Genomic DNA, 11,902 nt, shown 5'->3' with positions numbered 1-11,902 from the left:
CAGTGAATGTTAGAGCTGCTCTACTGCTGTCATTAAACTCAAATTGGTTATAACCCATCTATGGGTAGAGGTATAAGCACTGCATTTATTTTTCTGCGGTTTTACAATGCCGGGGACTGACTCGCACAGAGAATGCGGTGGGGCTGCAGCGTGCGGCACTCTTGACGAGGGCCCCAGGCTCACTGGTCTGGACACCTCTCCTGCAGCACTAACAATCCATGGGCGGCAAGTGGGGAAATTATTCATTCCTAGTTCCTGTGCATCCACAGTAAAATTTGGCTGGATAGACCTAAACAACTCAAGCCACATTCCAGCCTACTTAGAAGTTTGTGGCTTTTCTGTATTCATATTGATACTGGGACATTTGCATTCCAGCTGTGCCCTCAGGCATTCACGGGGTCCCACAGCTGCTGGCTCAAGCACTTACAAGCCACTGAAAGCCTCGTGCTTTGCATTTGGCACCCCGAGTCACCCACGCTGTGCTCCTCACACATGGGAACTACATTTAAACCTGTTTGTAAACTTTCTATCTGGCCAAAACTTTGGAAACTTAGTCCTGAAACTAGGTGGCTGGGTGACCCTGCTCCAACAACATGCAATTCAAACATCGCAGAAATCAGGAGCAAAGACTAGGATCTAAGGCAAAGTGCAAAGATCAGCACCAACAAAAACATCAACTACGTTAGGAAAAGCATGTTTCTCAAATTTCAGGAGAAGAAAGCCAGATGAAAGAATCAGATTTCAGACAGATACCGAGAATCAGTCGATAATTCTCCAAGTACGCGTATTTTATTCTGGCACATACCTTAGTTTCAAAAAGCTACTGAGACGGCAAGAGCCCAAGACAGTGAACTATCCCATTAGACTTTGCACACAGTGGGACCAGCAGAACATCAGGCTTGCAGACAGAAGGAGCTACACTGGGATGCAACAGCTACAGCTCCACAGCGTTGCAGGGAAGACTCCAGCTTCACCCCGTGCTACCACTGACACCTGTCTCCACAACCACAGCAGCTCTGGGGCAAACTCCACATAGCAAAAGCCTGGAAGGACCAATTTTGCTGGTCCTGAGAGCCCTATATAAATCTTAATGTGGCTGAGAGCCCCAAGCCCTGCCAAGCTGATGGCAGGGAGCTCTGGGTAGGGTTTGCAGGGGAGATCCAATGGCTGCAATGTTGTCCTCAGGAGCTCCCACTGCCTTCCTGCATCCTGCGGCACAGATGTGCCGATTAGCCCGCAGCCTCCCACCCCGCCAGCCCTGTGCCAGCCGCCCGCGGCTGCCCCGGGCCTGCTTGGGGCCGCACACAGCCCCAGGGAAACAGGCTGGGCAGCTGCTCTGCGAAAGCGTGCTGCAGGCGGCAGCCTGCGAAACCCGCCTGTCCCTCAGAAAGCCCTCTGCCAGGGACACCGAGCACCCCGTCTTACCTCACACAGTGCCGTGACCTGAGACGGCACCAGAGCCCACCTTAACCCCAGCCAAACCTGCACACTGAGCTCCCAGCGGCTTCAGCGCCACCGACAGCAAAGACAAAGTCTTACCCCCAGCGCCTGCTCACAGGACACTTTGCACAACATGGCTGGCAAACAGGCAAGAGCCGCAGTACCATTTCCAGTCTCACCCAGCCGCAATGGCGGGAGGTTAGCTAGTGAAGAGCCTGGGAAGGAGGGCTGGTGTCAGGCTAATCTGACCCGCAGCAGCTCTAGGCAAGCAGGGCAAGAGTCACCATCCTGTGGTTTTATGCTGTTGGACAGTAACTACGTAGAAGTCCTCTGAGCCTGCAGCTTCACCAAAGGGTTGCAATAGAGCTTTTCTCTTTAAAGAGAAAGGTAAACTAAGGAAATGCTTTTTTTTAAAAAAATGTGCCATTACTCTTTACATCACATGTAAAGAACTTCAGTGGCCTGCTTCATGGGATTTTTCCCTCAGGACTGGTCAAGTGGCTGGTGAACACTACAGCAGTTTTTTCTTCAACTTGAGAAAAGAGCTTACTCATGTGAGCATAGATCTATTTTCTCACCTTCCCTCTTCGAGGGAAGGTTTCCTGCCAGTGTAAGTGCATCTATGCTGAATTGTCAAGAAAATGCCAGATAACCACTCGTCCCAGACTCTCTAACGTTAAAAAGGTAGAACGCTCAAAGGCAGAAAGCTCAACTGGCAAACGGGCCTGTGCGAGCTCTGCGACATCACCCATGCGCTTGCAGGAGGTGAGAGCCAAACACGAACCCCAAGGCAGCCTTGCTACTACTGGAGAAAAACTGACCTGCTTCCAAAAAGTGACAGCCACCACCACCATGGGAACAGGCACGCTTTGGTTTTCATCTTTTGCACTCTGCCCAAGCACTGCCCCTTGGACTGGTTTTACTTCTCAAATGCAAATAAATAAATGCATGAACTTCAGACCTTTAAAGCTTCTAGAAATAACAACTTTCTAGTACAACCAATACAGCACGATGCAAGAAAGCAAAGCAAGGGCTGGAAAGGTGCACCAGAAGAGGGGTGCACTGCCAAGTTTAGCCATTTACAGGTGACAAAGACAAACACAGCACCCTGCAACACAACACTGTTTTTACCGTACATGAGGCAGTTCTGCATCTGCGGGTGGATTTATCTAGGTGCATGTTCCTGACCTACTTACTTCTGCTTTTCAGCGGGGAAACCCATGAGCAAGGCTGCTCGGGCAGAGCAGCGAGCTTCCAGCGGGAGCTCAACTCTCTTCTCCCACCAGCAGAACTGCTCTGGACATGATGCCCCCAGGTTCCCATCCCCCATCTTGCCGCACAGATGGTGTGTTATCACACTCCTTTCCTCTTCTTAACCTTGTAGCGGTGATCAGATTTCTCTTGCACAATATTCCTCCAATTCTCCCCTCGAAGCCTGTTACAACTGCATATTAAAAAACACAGTTGCCAGCAATTCAGCCCTTTCCAAAACACCAGTGAACCTCCAAGGTCAGGCAACAGACAGCGATAGCAGATCCCGAGATTAAGAATCAGTCTTCTGACCTTGTTACTAATGCACAGCTCCACTTGCCTTCACAGCAGTTTTCCATTTACACCTGCATTCTCTGCTTCTTTAACAGAAGACACGGCTGAAGATATGGGTAGCCAGGAAGAACACGGGTGGAGGGACCTAGCTAGAAAAAGCAAATCTTTGGGCGATGCAAGGTTGAAAAGCAGTTTATGGTAGCTAGAAGCACTGCTAAACTTGCATGTGAGACAAACTTGTTCTAAGGCAGTGACAACTGTAGGAACAAAAATAATCTGAGAAACGCTGCACACAATGGCTGTCTCAATCTCACGCTAACTAATAAGAAAGGTAACTTAGCCCATGACTGCCTTCATCAGAAATCATTATAGGAACCCCAGCTGTTCACGCTTTTGTGTGTTTCGGCACTCAGAAGGATGGAGTGGCCGCAACAGTTTTGTCTGGCTTGGAGGCAGAGAGAGCAGTCATCAGCCCTCTCGCCTTTTAGAGGCGGAGCGAACAACCCCGAAGTCCTGATACCTGGCACAGCAGAGGGGTGTATTTCTGCAGTGAGAAGCCCGCTCGGAGCCTGCCCACTGCCCAGCGGTACCGACAGTTGCCTTCAGACAAAGCAGGGTGCCCAGGACAGGTGCCCGACAAGCCACATGGGCAGTGGCGGGTACACCAGAGTGGATGCTGATTTTCCATGGCAGAAAGAGAGGCCTGGGAACCAGAGCTCATAACACTGCCGATGCCAATGCGGACAGGCTGCGCCCACCTCCACCACAGCACAGCACCTCGACCTGGGAGCCATGCGGCCAGAGGCACCACCTCAGCCCCGGGGCTCCCAGACAAGTCAAGAGCCTTCCTCCCCCTCCTCCCCAGACCCACGAGGTGCCTGAGCAATCGTACAGCGCTGAAACAGGGGGAGGATTTTTCCACCTCCCTGCCTCCTTCAGCAATCCTTCAGCTTGCGCCCCGAGAAGCAGGGATTACACAGTGTAACTTTTTAACCCAGTTGCTGGCACTGGGTTGCGCGACGCCTGCTTTAAAAACCGGCACATAGGGGGAGGGGGAAGCTCTCAGCGCTGCGCTCCCCACTCTTGAACTGCGTCCAACCTGCTCCAGCACCAAACGCCAATGAACTTTGCTTTAGGTGACAAACTTCAAAAATCCACCTCACCATCATAAAATCAGGGGAGAGAGGAAGTGGCGGGTCACTCGCTCGGTGCATACACGTGCCTCAGGACGAAGGCCAGCCGCAAACCACGTTGCTCTTGCCCCTTTTTCTTGTACACTAAATATCAAAGAAAAAGGCTGAGCCCGAGGTGACTGCTCAGGACCGTAGCTTCTTGAAGATACAACGCACCAAACCCGCCAAGCGCCAGAGCAGGAGCAGCCCTGCAGCGGCGCTGGGGAGGGCCAGGAGGTGGGCCTGCGCCCCACGCAGCTCTGATTTAGAGCAAGAGCAGCCAGCAAGTAACTAGTTAAAACATGTAATGTTCAGCTGAGATCTCGAACAAGCCATCTGCCCCTGCCGAGAAAACCCAAGTTCTTGCTTTTGAGTATTTCCTAACGCGTCGGGAGCTCCTGAATCCCAACCTTCCAGGAGGATCCCGCCCTCTCCTACCTGCCACAACAGGGAGGCCACCGGCCGTACCGCGGGCAGCGCCGGCCGCGCGTACGGGTGCGCCCAGCGCCCGGGACGAACTTCGCGGCCGAGAGACCGCTCCCGCCCCGGCCCCGCAGCCCGCCCGCGCCTGCCGCCACCGGCCCCGCAGCCCGCGCGGCGCACGGAGACGGCAGCCGCTTCCTCGCGGCCAGAGCGCGAGCGCCGGCGGACGCACCGGACGGGCCCAGCCCCGCCAATCACCCGGAGCGGGCCGCGCCGCAGCCGCTACGGTGCCTGCGGGGCACGGGCCGCGGCGGGGACGGCCCCAGTGCGGCCGCACCCCCCGCGGCCGCGCGGTGGTGCGGCCCGGTGAAGGTGACCTTCACCGGGGCCCGGGGCTCCCCGCTTCGCCGCATGGCGTGGCCGATCCCCCGCCGCTTCCCCAGGCCCCTTCCCCTGGCTCGGCCTCCCCGGGACGCAGGCGAGCAGCGAGAATCGTGCGTCCCGGCCCCGCTGCGAGCGCCGCGGCCTCCGGCCGCGCAGCCAGCGCCTCCAGGGGACGCGGCGGCCCCGCCGCGGGCTGCGCGGGGCCTCCCGAGCCGCGGAGCTGGCGCCGGGCCCCGGCATGGCGTCCCCGCAGGAAACGGGGGCCCCTGGGCCGGGAGCCCGATCCCACGGCGGCGCAGGCGTGTCGAGCCCGCGCCGCTCCGGTGGAGTGCCCGCTGGCGGGACGAGCAGCCGAAGTTGGCAGAAGTGCCCCGCGGCCCCGGCCCTCGCTCCCCCGGCAGCCCGCGACCTCCTCGGCGGGCCCCCAGCGCCCTGGCGCCGGGAAGGGGGCGGCGGGCCTGCACCGCCAGGACAGGCACCCCAGGGGCGAGGATCACCGAGGTGGGCACCCCCGAGGCGGGCACCCCGGCCCCGCCAGGCCCGGTCCGCGCTCCCGCCGCAGGCCTACGTCCCCGGCGCCCCCTTACCGGGGCGCTGCTGCGTCTCCGCCGGCCTCCTGCCGCGGGGGCCCGGCTCCTGCTGCTCGCCGCCCTGCGCGGCGGCCGGCACGGCGGCCGGCGGCATCTCGTCCGCTTTAATGACCATGGGGCCGCGCCGAGCCCCGCGCCCGCCCGCCCGCCGCGAAGGACAGCGCCGCGCCCGCCCCACGTGGTGCCGCGACCCCGCGCGCCGCTACGGCACGCCGCCCGGGCCCAACCTCCGCGCCCGGCGGCAACGCCTTAAAGGGGCAGCGCCGGGCGGCCGCCTCGCCCCGTGCGAACCGCCCCTCCGGGCGGCCGCCGCACCCGGGCCGGGGCTGCGTCGTGGGCGCCGCCGCGGGAGGCCGGGCTGCCGGCTCGGCTCGGTCCGGCCTGGCGCCAGGCGGGGGCACTGCCCAGGCAGGCCCCGCGGGCCCGGTGAAGGTCACCGGCTGCCGCAGCCGCTCGCTCCCGCCCGGCTGCGTGCGACCTTCCCGGAGGCTGCAAGGTCGCCGGCCGCGCGGGCCTGCCGCCCCGGGGAGCCGGGAGGGCCGCGCCGGACAGAGCCGGTGGCACGGGGCCTGTGCGCCCTGTCCTGCACGGCCACGTGTGCTGCTGCTTCCCGGGGCTCCGGGGACTGGCCGCGGCCCCCTGGGGTGTTCCCCAGGGCAGCGGGGAAACCGCTGAACACGGGCAGATGCCGTTAAACCAGCCATCTTCCCTAAGCCCGGGTCTCGGGGAGCAGTGGGGCCAACCCGTCTGCCAGGGCACGTGGCCACCGGCTGGCCCCGCATCTCCAGGTGCTGAGGCAGGACGCAGTCCTGGGTGCAGAGATAGTCGTGGTTTGTGGCTGGAGGTCCTGGGTGCTGGCACAGGATTAGGGCAATCCTCTGCAGATTTCAATCTCTTTATTAAGAAAAAGGCATATTACAACAACTCTATACTCTAGTCTCTGGGTATTAACATGTTTTGAAAAGCACTTGGTTAAAAAGCAAAGTCAACATTAACATCATCCTAGCGAATAACAGTGTCATGTAGTAAAATGAACATTCAACTAAAGCAGAGCGCTGTCAAACCTTTGGCATCTGTCCCACCACAATGGCTCTCCCCAGCAAGAGGCACAGGCTTTTATTGTTCTCAGCTGAGCTTTGCAAACTCAGCCAAGGAGAATATTTTTGCTCTGACAAAGACACAGCTGCTCCAGGAGTGGGGAAGCTGTACCCAGGGGTGCTTCCCTCCCATTCCCTCTGCCCCTCCCTGGGGTCCCAAGCGCAGCTCTGGCCAGGCAGAGGTGATGTCCCCACCTAGGGAGGCCTGCTACACCCTCAGCAAGGACTGGGATGACAGTGACCTTCTACCTGACCTTGAAACATCCAAGTAAATACAGATGGTGCTCATCCCTGCAGGGCCAAGGGGCTGTGGCTCAACACCTTACTCATGTCCCCTAGGGGAGAAAGGGTCTAGTTTTTCAGGCATACAAAGATTTGAGGGATTCCCATGGCCTAATAGTTTCATTCCTGCTATAACTGCAATGATAGGAAAGGGGACCATTTTTGAAAGCCGCAAGATCAGTGAAATCTATCGGAAAGAGGCAGGAGGCATCACCATGCCCCTGTGGAGGACCAGGTGCCACTTGGGTTTGTGTCGGGTGCACTTCTCACACCGGCAGCTTCGCCATCCTGTTCCTGCCCGAAGGCGTGAGGGGGGGAGGGTGAAACGAAGGGCGCTGATGCGGTGGCAGTACCGAGCGCCACGCTCCATGCGCCCCTGCCCACAGGCGCTGGCCCTTCGCGTGGCTGCAGCGGGGAGCTGGGATGGCAGCACCGCTGCAGGGCCAGCCCTCGCAGAGAGGAGAGGGAGTCAGAAGCCTGGTCTCGGGGAGCAAAGGGCAGCTTTAACCCGTGAGGAGGCACAGCATGTCTATCTTTGTGCTTTTCCAGGCCACGCTGTCTGTCAGGATCCTCCATGGCTGCTGTGCTCATTGATCCCAGGTTTCTCTTGCTCACCCAGCCCTGGCGCGTTGCTGTTGCTGATCTTATCCACGGTGTGAGGCAACCTACGGACGTAAGGGAGTTTTCTCTCCCCTCCTTCGCGTTCCCTGTAGGACTTGGCAGCCAGGCACCGACAGTGCAAGAAGGTGACAAGAACAGACGTGCACCAAGGCGGCTGCGGCGTCACTACAGTGAGACTGGCTCGTCAGGGCCCCTGGGAAGCGAGGGTTGGTGTTCCTGGAGAAGGACTGGCATTCCCGGAGAAGGACTGGCTGCTGCAGCTTCACCAGGGCCGCAGGAGCCAGCACACAAGGCTGCACAGGAGGACCTGAAAATGAGAGTCCATCGACACGCTGCTGATGGGCCCTCGCAGCGTGGAGGGCTAGCTGGGCAGTGCTGCAGTGCTGCCACTCCTCTGCCTCCTGGGAGCTTATTTTGGGGAACTCATGCATGGAGATGCACTGTGCAGAGCAGAACAATCCCTGACCGCCACTGGCTCCAGCCCTCCAGCCTCTTCAGGCGGGACATTTCTTGCTGTGTCACTGCTGGCTTTTCTGGGCGTCTGGGAGAGACCACCCCTCAGCCTCTCCAGCAGCTGCCCCCGTGTAGCAGCCGTCAGCTGTGCCCTGCACGTAACTTCGCTTGCAGTAAGGTGGTTTACAGAAAGCCTTGGGCTCTGCCTCAGGCAAAGCTTCCCCAAGGCAGCTGGATGAGACCCCGCTTTGGACAGGTCTCTGTGCAGTGCCGTGCAATGGCGGGGAAGGTCGTGCAGCCTCCCGAGGAGCGTTTCGGGGGGTGGCTGCACTACTCGGGCCCTTGCAAGGGCACCCTCACAGCCGGGACTGGAAGGATGCAACCAGGAGCACTTAGATTAGCCCCAGCAAACACATTCAGAAAATATGGCTTTTTACTCAACAGGGTCAAGAGGAAGAACTTCCTGACTGGTCTGCCCGGGGCTAACGTAAGCCCAGGACGGGCTCTGCCTCCCGGTGCTGCCAGCTCCGGCACAGGCGCAGCGAGTGGAGCAGGCGCATCTCCTCCCGACCCGCCACTCACCCCAGGCCTGCTGCAAGGTGGCACAGTTTGAGACATCACTTTCTCAGAGAGCATTAGGAAAAATAAGGAAAAGAGTGATTAGCAAACCCAACACATCAAATCCATGAGCCGCTGCGGAACAAAAGGGGGATGCAGAGGAGAGGCACCCGGCTGTTAGTCTGTACGCAGAAAGCTCTCAGCAGGTTGTGGTTTATACACATAAGACATCGTTTAACAACCGAGTGTTATTGCTATGCATCCATTTCCAGTCTAATCATTAAGCTTTACGAGTCAACATTAAACATCGCTTGTTCCATACAAAGCACGTAGGTGTCAGCGGTTACACTCCTCGATCTATGCGTGTCAGGTATACAGCTGGTCGAAGCTGCATGCACCCTTTGGACTCCCAAGGAGTCTGGCAGCACCGACCAAACACACCTACAGATCCCTGTTAAGCCTTACAGGCTAAGGGCTAACTTACAGTCTGGGACCAGGGGGGTCTGCCAGAGCCCCACGCCCAGGGAGAGGAGGGCAGGCACTGCCCGAGCTCGCTGCCCTGTGGGGCGCACTGTGGATAGCAGCAGCCTACTCATCAAAAAATAGGAACACTGTCTTTTAGTTCTTTTTTTTTTTGATCATTTTGATCTCTTTGATCATTTTATATAAATACAAAGATTAAAATAATTTATCTCAACATCATTTCTATTACAATCATACAGTGTTTTCCCTTCAAAACGTGTGTTGCATGTGTGTATATATATATATAAGTGTATATATAGTATCTCTAGAGCATCCCTCCCCCCCGAAAAGCAGCAGTGACTGAAGCAGGTACAGCACGCAGGAGCTGATCCTTCCCACTCCGAGGCAAGGGTGCCCACAGAAAAGTGCAGAGCTTGCCCCAACAGCTCTTTTCCAAGCACATTACACAGGCATCAAGGGGGGAACTGGGGTGCTCCCTCTCCATCCCTGTGGGAAGCAGCCCCCCTCGCCGTAGGCAGCTCTGCCTGCACATCCAAGGGCCGCGGGGCTCAGGGCCTGCCCAGCTGCCCACAAACCCCAGGGAGCTCGGGGAGGAGGGAGAAGCAATCAGGGGACTGGAAACGAGATCAACTCCTTGAGCAAGCTGCTAATTAGTAGCAAAGAGGAAAGAATCCTGCAGCTCAGACAGGGTTGCTTCATTTACATACTAGGCACTAAAAACGATGATTGATAGGAAGGTATTTACACAGAAAAAGGACCATACCTCTCCCTCCCCTTTTCAATGCTGAGGTCAGTCATGAACACCATGATTTTATAATAAAAATGCAACATACTCTGTCTATTGGGATTGTCTAGGAAGGAGAGGGGAAAGCAGCTGTGCACACCACAGCTAAAGGAACAGCCAAGCAGTGCAGAGACACGTATTACCCTCTTTCACGTTAAAAGAGAATAGAGACAAATCCTCAGCAGAACCTCTCCAAACCTGAGAGAAATGGTGATTGCCAAAGGCCAAACAGTGCCTCACCTGTGTGACACCACCGGGAACCGGGTGGCCACGATGCTGCATCCCCGGGTGCCGCCTGTACAATGCAACATGGACTGCCCTGCTTTGCCTCCGTGGGAGTGGGCAGCAGCAGGACCCCAAGCACCCCCTGCGTACCCTAGAGCCAGCATCTGGGCAGAGCCAGCCTTAAATCCCTTTGCAATGGGAAGCAGGTGGGAAGCATCCCACAGCCTTGCTGAGAGTCAGGCTCGGGGCTTTTCTCCCTTCGGCCACTGTACCCAGGTGCTCATAGCCCCGCCGGGCGCTACCAACACACCCCGAGCCACTCCAGCACCCCCGCCTGCCTTGGGAAGGCAGTTTGGGCACGTCTTGGCAGCTTTGCAGCCAGGGCGCCTGCATGCCCTGCCCGGGCTCTCTGCAGCCTTCCACAGGCTGTGACAGCCGGGGAGGGCAGGCGGGAGCTGGTGGGGGCTCTGCGCTCCCGAGGCAGCCGCTCTGGATGTGTCAGGGGCTGCAAAAAGTTCCCCTTAGGGCTTTGCCTTCGCCCCCAGGAGGTGCACGCCTCTGCAGGGCTTCAGCCAGGGTGATCGCTCCCTGGGCCCCTGCTGAGGGGGACCTGCCCAGGCGCGGCTTTGCTGGGCTTCTTCCCACATTCAGGCGTGCCTTAGAGACCATGGTAGCAGCTTGGGGAGTGGGGGATCCCAGCCCTCAAGGGTGCCCTGGGAGAGCAGGAGGGGTCTTGATGCCCGAAGCCTGACTATTCACATCACAGGCAAAGAAAAGCTACAAAAGCTGCTAATTTCTGTCCTGCTAGTGCAGCTCATACGCTTGGGGGTTGGTTTTTACCAAAAGAGCTGGCCTAGGGGCTGTTGCTGAGAATCTCAGAAAAGCATTTTAATACGGCATATAAATATTGAACTACAAAAATAGACACCTCTGACTGCATGGGCACACTGCAGGTGAGCTCAGGCAGGCTAAACCCGACTGGTCTATGAGGGCGACATTTTTGAAGAGGTTTCAAACTGAATTGAAAGGAAATGGGGTCCGAAAAGGCAGCAGGGGTCCTGCGGGAGGTGGCCGGGCAGGGTGCTGGCTGCAGGCAGGGGCCAGGGCTTCTGGCTGGGCATTGCTGCCCCAGCACACCTGCAGGGCCGGGCCAGCCAGGGCTGGCAGCCAAACCACCGGGGCGAAACCTGCCCCTCGGTATTGCCCAGAGCAGCGAGACCTTCGCCCTGCCTGACCGCGGGATCCCTCCTCTCCTCTCCTCTCCCTGTTTCTGCTGTTTCAAAACATCCAGGGAACGGATGTATAACGCCGCTGGTTTGGTTTGGAGACCGGGCAAGGCACGGCCACTGTCCTGGGAGGGACTGGGAGAGGACTGGAGTGCTCAGCAGCAGCTCAGCCCCCGGGGATGCGGCAAGGGACATGGATGAAGTGGCTTTTCCAGCCTCTGCTCCTCGTGGAAGCTGAGCCTGGGGCCGCTTCGGCCCCAGCAGGGTTTCTGTGCATCGTGGTGCACCATTGCTCGCCATCAGCAGCATGTTCCTGATGTGGCTGCTCAGTCTGTGGGAAACCCAGACCTGGCTGTGGATGTGACCCAGCACTGAAACGCTGCTGCCGAGACAAGACCTGCTTGGCGCGGGGGGTACAAGTCAGAGCCCTGCTCCAGCGGCATGCGGAGCAGGGCTGCGGTGAGCGAGGAGCCGCGCGGGGCTGGCACTCGCAGCTCATGGCCTGCAGCCTTGTCCAAGCCCTGTGCATAAATGTTAACGGGGGGAAATGTGTTAGAGACAGCCGAACCGCTGCACAGGGGACAGAGGGCCTGGGACCCGGCTGGCACGGCTGCACCAT

This window comes from Phaethon aethereus, assembly GCF_964289735.1.
Source record: "Phaethon aethereus genome assembly, chromosome: 19".
Lineage (NCBI taxonomy): Eukaryota > Metazoa > Chordata > Aves > Phaethontiformes > Phaethontidae > Phaethon > Phaethon aethereus.
Note: the sequence above shows the minus strand (reverse complement) of the source record.